This window comes from Rhinopithecus bieti, unplaced genomic scaffold, assembly GCF_001698545.2.
Source record: "Rhinopithecus bieti isolate Rb0 unplaced genomic scaffold, ASM169854v2 scaffold_12086, whole genome shotgun sequence".
Taxonomy (NCBI): domain Eukaryota; kingdom Metazoa; phylum Chordata; class Mammalia; order Primates; family Cercopithecidae; genus Rhinopithecus; species Rhinopithecus bieti.
Genome location: NW_016807466.1, coordinates 1,257,287 through 1,265,464, shown reverse-complemented (window position 1 = coordinate 1,265,464; position 8,178 = coordinate 1,257,287). Strand labels below are relative to the sequence as shown.

The window sequence follows — 8,178 nt, the reverse complement described above, 5'->3', positions numbered from 1 at the left end:
CTCTCTTCTCCTTCTCTTGTCGTTGATTCTCTGTTGGTAGCAACAAAAGCTACCAAAATTACTGAATTGCTTCTAAAAACTTTGCTTTTATTCACATGCTACTAAATGATTTCAACTACATCTCTTTGGAAAAACGAGCATTGCAATGATCTTCACCCAATATGTTCATCCCACATTGGAATGTTCTGATTTACAGAAACAAGAGTCTAGAAACCAAGTATCTCAAAAGCCAAAGCTTTTCAAGTGTACTCTCCATGGCTTATATACAAAACAGTATCTTGTTCAAAATATAAAATTCTGTCGTGTATTGAATAGAATTTTTTTAATGATATGTTTTCTCTTTCTCTCTTCACCAAAAACATTGAGAATCTGATACTAAAACCTCTTTCTAGGTCATGAATCCTGGTACTAAAACCTGCATTTTCGATGCATACAAATCATAATATCAAAACACAGTTTTGCCATAATAAGGTCACTTCTGAAACTCAAGAAAATACCAAGGCACATGATTTATATTCTGGTTATTTATTTATTTTCTGGTTTATGTCCTGGTACAACGGTTTGTTTTCTGACTCTAGTTGCAGATTCATCAGTCTGCAAAAAATGTATCCTGTTAATGCATTTATTATTATTTATTATTAGGGGAAAAATGTATCCTGTTAAAATGGGCACCATTTTTATGCACATATATCAGGAGACCTATTTATCACCACGTGGCAGCATTTCAGTAACTGCTTTATGGCAGTTACTGAAAGATTTATATTTTTTTTCAATTTTGATAAGCCTACTGTTTCTAAGAGTTTCAGTATTTTAAACAGCTACATAGGTGAAATTATGCAGTATTTGTCTTCTTGTGACTGGTTTATTTTGCTTAGCATAATTTCCTCAAGGAATATCTATGCTGAAGTGTGCAGCAGGCTGCCCTTATTTTTCAGGGCTGAATACTATTCCATCATGTGTGGGTTTTTTTTTTTTTCAGCTTTACAAATAGTTTATTCGTACCTTTATTTCCACCTTCACAGATATGTGCACCTCTGACCATTATGCAAGGCACCATGAATTAAATACTTATACCAGAATACATCTGTCTTACATTATTTAAGATAAAGTGACTGTATGTCTGCATGTGTGTGTGTGTGTATCATAATTTCTTCATCCTTTCATCTTTTCAACCTAAAAGACCTTTAGGTTGCTTCCATCTCTCAGCAATTATAAATAATGCTGCATTGAACATAGGAGTTCAATTAAAAATATATAAAGATAAAGAACATTGTAATGATGAAGAGCTTGGACTCTGGCCGGACATGGTATCTCACGACTGTACTCCCAGCACTTTGGGAGGCTGAGGCGGGCAGATCAGTTGAAGTCAGGAGTTCACGGCCAGCCTGACCAATATGGCAAAACCCCATCTCCATTAACAATGTAAACATTAGCTGGGCATGGTAGAAGTCTCCTGTAATTCCAGCTATTCTGGAGCCTGAGGCAGGAGAATTGCTTAAGCCTGGGAGGCAGATGTTGCAGTGAGCTGAGATTGTGCCACTTCACCTTAGTCTGGGTAAGAGAGTGACACCCCATCTCAAAAAACAAAGAAACAAAAAACGCTGAGACTCCAGTCATCAATGTTTTTTAAAGTTCTCCAGGTGATTCTAACGTGCTAGTGGATTAAGAACCACTTCTTTAAGATGCTGTGAAGCCTCTCGCCCCGCAGAAGTTAAGATGTGGCCCTCTGAAATTTAAGCCATTTGGATGTCTAGACATAGGGAAAAATTAATCTCATGTATTCCAGTATTCACAGGACTATTCATCGGCCCCAAATAAAGCTCCTTCAGAGAACCTGAGTGGCCAATTTGTACAACAGCCTCTCGTCAGACGTATGTGGTTATGTTTGGCTTACTGTCTGCCAAAAAGACAATGCTAACCTTATGCTAAGGAAGCTCTGCCTATCTCATCTGGGCCCAACACTCTGCTTGAGGGATGGTATACAGGAAAGATTGCAGTGTTCAGAGTCAAACAAACATGGTTCAAACTTCAGCTCCAATCACTTGCCAGCTAGGTTGCTTGTGGTGAGTTTAGTCTACCCTCTCAGGTGTTCTTTTCCTCAACTATAAAATGGAGATTATGAAACCTACCAGAGCAGAAGCAATAGATGTAAAGTGGTCAACTATAACTTAAAACATAAGTATGCACTGCCTAAGCGGAAGCTATGATTTTTTTTCTTTTTTTTTAGACAAAGTCTCGCTGCAATGTCCAGGTTGGAGTACAATGGTGTGATCTCGGCTCACTGCAACCTCTGCTTCCAGGGTTCAAGTAATTCTCCTGCCTCAGCCTCCAGAGTAGCTGAGACTACAGGTGCGCAATACCATGCCTGGCTAATTTTTTGTACTTTTAGTAGAGATGGGGCTTCACCATGTTGGCCAGGCTGGTTTCGAACTCCTGACCTCATGTGATCTGCCCGCCTTGGCTTCCCAAAATGCTGGGATTACAGGCATGAATCACCGCGCCTGGCCAGAAGCTATGATTCTTATGATTAAAAAGGCAATTCAAAGTCACAAATTTCTAACTTTTAAGATACCCATCTCTTTGGAAATGGAAGAATTGATCACCTTTACTTATAGGTGATGCACCTTCTCTATCCAGGACTGATGATAAAACTCAAGGCAGTCATTGCTGTCTCACTGTCACCTCATAATCTCTTCTTGATGGCATCCCAGGACTGCCTGATAGATTATGAATGAGATGAGAAAGCGTTCTTGTTCCCCACTCAGTTTTCCTCCGTGTTTTTAGAAATGCATTGACAAAATTTAAGCACGATATTAAAAGCAAAGAATTTGGCCAGGAATGGGCTTCCAGAATATTGCCTATGTTTTATGCTTTTAAGAAAATTATAGTCTTATATTTACCAAGTAAAAAGGCACTGGAGATGTCATTGGCTATAATACCTACATCACCACTGTAGACCCTACATATTCTTATCAATGCACATTATTTGCACATTGACTCACTGTTTCATTCCATCATTCAAAATATACTTGCCATGCACTCTCTCTGGGTCAGGCTCTGTGTTAGGCATTAGAGTACTGCAATGAGTAAGACAGAGATGATCACTTTTGCCTAAAAGGATGTGGTTCACAAAAGTGTTAAGTGTAGTAATACGAATATGCTCAGATAATTTCTAGAGCACAATGGACAAACACTTAACCCATTCAGCTGGCTTAAAAATAATGAATCTTCAGGCCTGGTGTGGTGGCTCATGCCTGCAATCTCAGCACTTTGGGAAGCTGATGTGGGTAGATCACCTGAGGTCAGGAGTTCGAGACCAGCCTGGCCAACATGGCGAAACTTCGCCTCTACTAAAAATACAAAAGTTAGCTAGGCATGATGGCATGTGCCTGTTAATTCCAACTACTTGGGAGGCTGAGGCAGGAGAACTGCTTGAACCCGGGAGGCAGAGGTTACAGTGGGCCAAGATCATACCAGTGCACTCCAGCCTGGGTGACAGAACCAGACTCTCTCTCAAAAAACAAAAACAAAAACAAAAAATCTGCAAAAAATGAGGAAGCTCGGAGGCCAGGTATAGATGGAAGTAGAGGAATATGCATCCTATTTGGTATTGCTGGCAAGTGATTTGAAGCAGAAAATGGAAAGCAAAGCAAGGTTCCACCTATCATCTAGAGGGTCATTCATTGCTTATTTTTTCATCCACCATCTATCCATGCACCCACCCACCCATCCATCATCCATCCATCTATCTAACCATTCACTCATTCTTTTTTCAGTGTGATAAATGTCTCTCTGCAGCTAGGAGTTGTACTGGCTCCTGGTAATTTAAAAATAGCACACATGACTCCATTTGGGGGCTCCCAGGCACTTGAAATCTGCTACTTCTGCCCCTTTCTATAAGGCCCCTTTTCGTAATGTCCACATTATCCTCCTCATGATCTAGTCAACCATCAGATGCATACACTTAAAGCCAGTTGTAATTCTTCAGTCTTTTTTTCCCTAGTAAATAGAGCAAATATGTCTCTCCATTGTAATCCAAGAGCATCATGGCAAGGCCTTATCCTTGAAATTTACCCAATTTCCCCTACCATATCCCTATCAGTGAGGGATATTATTTTGTGGCCTGATCTCTATCCATTATTTCTTCTGAAAATAACTTTTCTTTGCACTACTGTTCCTATGCCACCTCCAGTACCCACGGTTTAGGTAGGGCTGACTCTTGTATCTCCATCTTAGAGGTGAAGACAGGACCTAAATCTAACCAATGAAACACTTCATTTCCTGGCCAAATTGATTGGTTCAACTGTGGGGCTACTATCCAAACCGAATCAATAAAAACTATATAAAGAACATTGCAAAGAGGAAGAACTTGTACTCTGGAGCCAGACCTCACTGTTTTGAATCCTGCTAAAAATGTAACTTTAGGCAATTACCTTTACGGCCGGGCGCCGCTGCTCACGCCTGTAATCCCAGCACTTTGGGAGGCTGAGGTGGGTGGATCACGAGGTCAAGGTGTTGAGAACATCCAGGCCAGCACGAGGAAACCCCACCTCTACTAAAAGTACAAAAATTAATTGGGCATGTGGCAGGCACTTGTAGTCCCAGCTACTCGGGAGGTTGAGGCAGGAGAATCACTTGAACCCAGGAGGTGGAGGTTGCAGTGAGCTGAGATCGCGCCACTGCACTCCAGCCCGGGCGACAAAGTGCGACTCCATCTCAAAAAAAAAAAAAATTAATAAATAAAATTACCATTATGATAGACTGATTACCAAAATAGCCTCCGATTCTTCCCCAGTTCTAGCCCTTTGTGATATGACCATAAACATCCTTCCATGAAGTGGCAGAGTTTAGTTCCCCAACCTCTGAATCCAAACTGGACTTGTAACACATTCTGGTAACAATATGGTAGAAATGAGAATGTACCAGTTCCCAGCATGAATCTCCCAAGGCTTTGAGTACCATTGCCCTTTCTGCCTATATAATTGTGCCAGCTCATTGCTGCATCTCTACCTCACTAAGTGAACCAGGCTAGCTTGCTGGGAATGTGTGAGAGACACATGCACAGAACTGAACTACCCCAGCCGATGTCACCCTGGAGGATTCAAGCTCTCTTGGTTTGCCGACTTCAGACTCACGGTCACTCTTTCAAACCACTAGGCTTGGGACTAGCTCATGACACAGCAATAACTAACTGACACAACTCTTCTGTAACTAAATTTTATCATATTAAAATGAGGTTAATTATAGCACCTATCTTGCAGAATTATTGTGAGGATTCAAGGAAATAATAGAGTTCATATACAAAAAGGACTTAGTGTCTGGCACTTAATACATGCTATTATTCTTTGAAATAAAATCTTTGAGGGTTTTATTGTTCTTGTTAGAATGGTTAGGAAGGAGGGATTTGCTTTTCACCAGGGCTGCCCATTTCAGAGAGAATAAGCATGGAGCTGCTGCATCACTTGAGCCTCCATTAAGAAAGAATTTGCCAGAGCACAATGTCAAGACTGAAAAGTTGAGCCAACAAACAGCAAAGAACCGGATTTCAAATCGTGTATTTGTGCATCTGAACCCAGCCTCTTTCGAGCCTTTGCAGTTGTGTAAGCCAATGAACTCCTTCTTCTAAACAAAACACAGGGTGCATTGTGATTCTGTTGCTTGCAACCAGAAGTGCCTGATTAATATACTGTTTAATAAACTCCTTACATGCTTGCAAACAACCTTAGCTCTCAGTCAGGTCATCCCAGCAAGATGTGCCAGGGCTTACAGCCTGCCTCCATGGGGCTGTGAGGAAGAATGTAGAAGATAAGAGCTCATTTCTGAAGTGTATACGACCCAAAGTCCTCTGAAAGAAACTCATTCATGCCATGGTTATACACTTAACTTGAAATCAACAGCACACCATGAATTGTCATCTCTGTCACTCCTGACTCGTACTCTCCACTTATTCACACCCTGGTACAGAATTTACACATTCTCAACACACACATACACGTGTGTGCACACACACAGTACACACTGTATACCAGAAGACCTGTAAGTAAATCCCTGTCATCAAAAACTGCTCTCTTTATTTCTTAATGTATTTCTTTCTCCCTACCTTGGCATCTATAAAATGGGGATAACAGCAGCTAAGTGCATAGGGTAATAATAAGTATCAAATAAGTTATTATTTCCAAAATGCTTATAACCAGACCTGAGATTGCTACTTTTTTTTTTTTTTTTTTTTTTTTTTTGAGATGGAGTCTCACTCTGTCACCCAGGCTGGAGTGCAGTGGCATGATCCCGGTTCACTGTAAGCTCCGCCTCCCGGGTTCACATCATTCTCCTGCCTCAGCCTCCTGAGTAGCTGGGACTACAGGCGTCTGCCACCACACCTGGCTAATCTTTTGTGTTTTTAGTAGAGATGGGGTTTCATCATGTTAGCCGGGATGATCTCAATCTTCTGACCTTGTGATCTGCCTGCCTCGGCCTCCCGAAGTGCTGGAATTACAGGCGTGAGCCACCGTGCCCCGCCGAGATTGTTACTTTTAACCTTAACTCCTCTCTTGCAACCAAGCAAACACAGTGTCATGAATACTACAGATAATATTACATATTGCTGACAACACCATGGATAAACGAAAATATGAAGAATGCTGAATAATGATTTCATGCTTTTGGAGGCAGTTGTGGCGAGTTCACAGAGACTTTCTTTCTCTGAAATTGTAACCACAGTTGGGGTAGAACACTGGCCACCGTTTATGACCACATGAAGTGCTCCCCTCAGTCATAGCTGTTTAAACAAAAGGGGTCTAGGAAGGAGCAACCAGATTTTTTCTTGGGACTGCAAGTTTTTTTTTTTTTTTGAGTCAGACTCTCGCTCTGTCATGCCCAGGCTAGAGTGTAGCGGTGCAATCTTGGTTCACTGCAACCTCCACCTCTTGGGTTTCAGCGATTCTCCTGCCTCAGCCTCCCGAGTAGCTGGGACTACAGATGCCTGCCACCATGTCCGGCTAATTTTTTGAATGTTTAGTAGAGATGGGGTTTCACCCTACTGGCCCGGCTGAAAGAAAATCTTTGGCTGGTCTCGAACTCCCAACCTCAGGTGATCTGCCTGCCTCGGCCTCCCGAAATGCTGGGATTATAGGCATGAGTCAATGTACCCAGCCGAATATATATATATTTTAAAAGAACAACTTGGGGTCTCTGGTCCGTGCCTCCAAGATGACAAAGAAAAGGAGGAACAACAGTCATGCCAAAAAGGGCTGCGGTCACATGCAGCCTATTTGCTGCACGAACTGTGCCCAATGCTTCCCCAGAGACAAGACCATTAAGAAATTCGTATTTGAAACATAGTGGAGGCCGCAGCAGTCAGGGACGTTTCTGAAGCGAGCATCTTCGATGACTTTGTGCTTCCCAAGCTGTATGTAAAGCTACGTTACTGTGTAAGCTGTGCAGTTCACAGCAAAGTAGTCAGGAATCCATCTTGTGAAGCCTGCAAGGACCAAACACTCCCACCTCGATTTACACCTGCGGGCGCTGCCCCATGACCCCCACCAAAGCCCATGTAAGGAGCTGAGTCCTTCAAGACTGAAGACAGACTATTCTCTGGAGAAAAATAAAATGGAAATTGTACTTAATATTGCACGTTAAGTGTATCTGTGCCAGGTAGGGTGGGGATTTTGTGTGTGTTAGAACAAGTGCGAACTGACACATATTATTTTCATGGGGAAGAAAGCTTATTCATGTAAAGTTTTTTGGGGGGAGGGGCAGGGAGATGGAGTCTTGCTCTGTCACCCATGCTAGATAGAGTGCAACGGCACGATCTCGGCTCACTGCAACCTCTGTCTCCCGGGTTCAAGTGATTCTCCTGCCTCAGCCTCCTGTGTAACTGGAATTACAGTTGTCTGCCCCCACGCCTGGGTAGTTTGTGTATTTTTAGTAGAGACGGAGTTTTGCCATGTGGGCCAGGCTGGTCTTAAACTCCTGACCTCAGGTAATCCACCTGACTCGGCCTTCCAAAGTGCTGGGATTACAGGTGTGAGCCACCTCGCCTGGTTAGTCATGTAAATTAAACCTTAATTGTTTGTGGTCATATCCTTGGCCTCACAATTAGCATAGCTGTGTGAAACAAAGGGAGTTTGGGCATCTGTTAAAAAAAGAAAAAAAGAAAGGAAAACTTGGGTTAAATTTTAC

At 42.2% G+C, this 8,178-nt stretch overlaps 1 pseudogene; it reads left to right on the top strand.

Moving 5' to 3' along the window:
* The first annotated feature begins 7,206 nt into the window (after nucleotides 1–7,206).
* Nucleotides 7,207–7,553, top strand: LOC108535898 (putative 40S ribosomal protein S26-like 1; annotated as a pseudogene).
* Nucleotides 7,554–8,178: the final 625 nt, after the last annotated feature.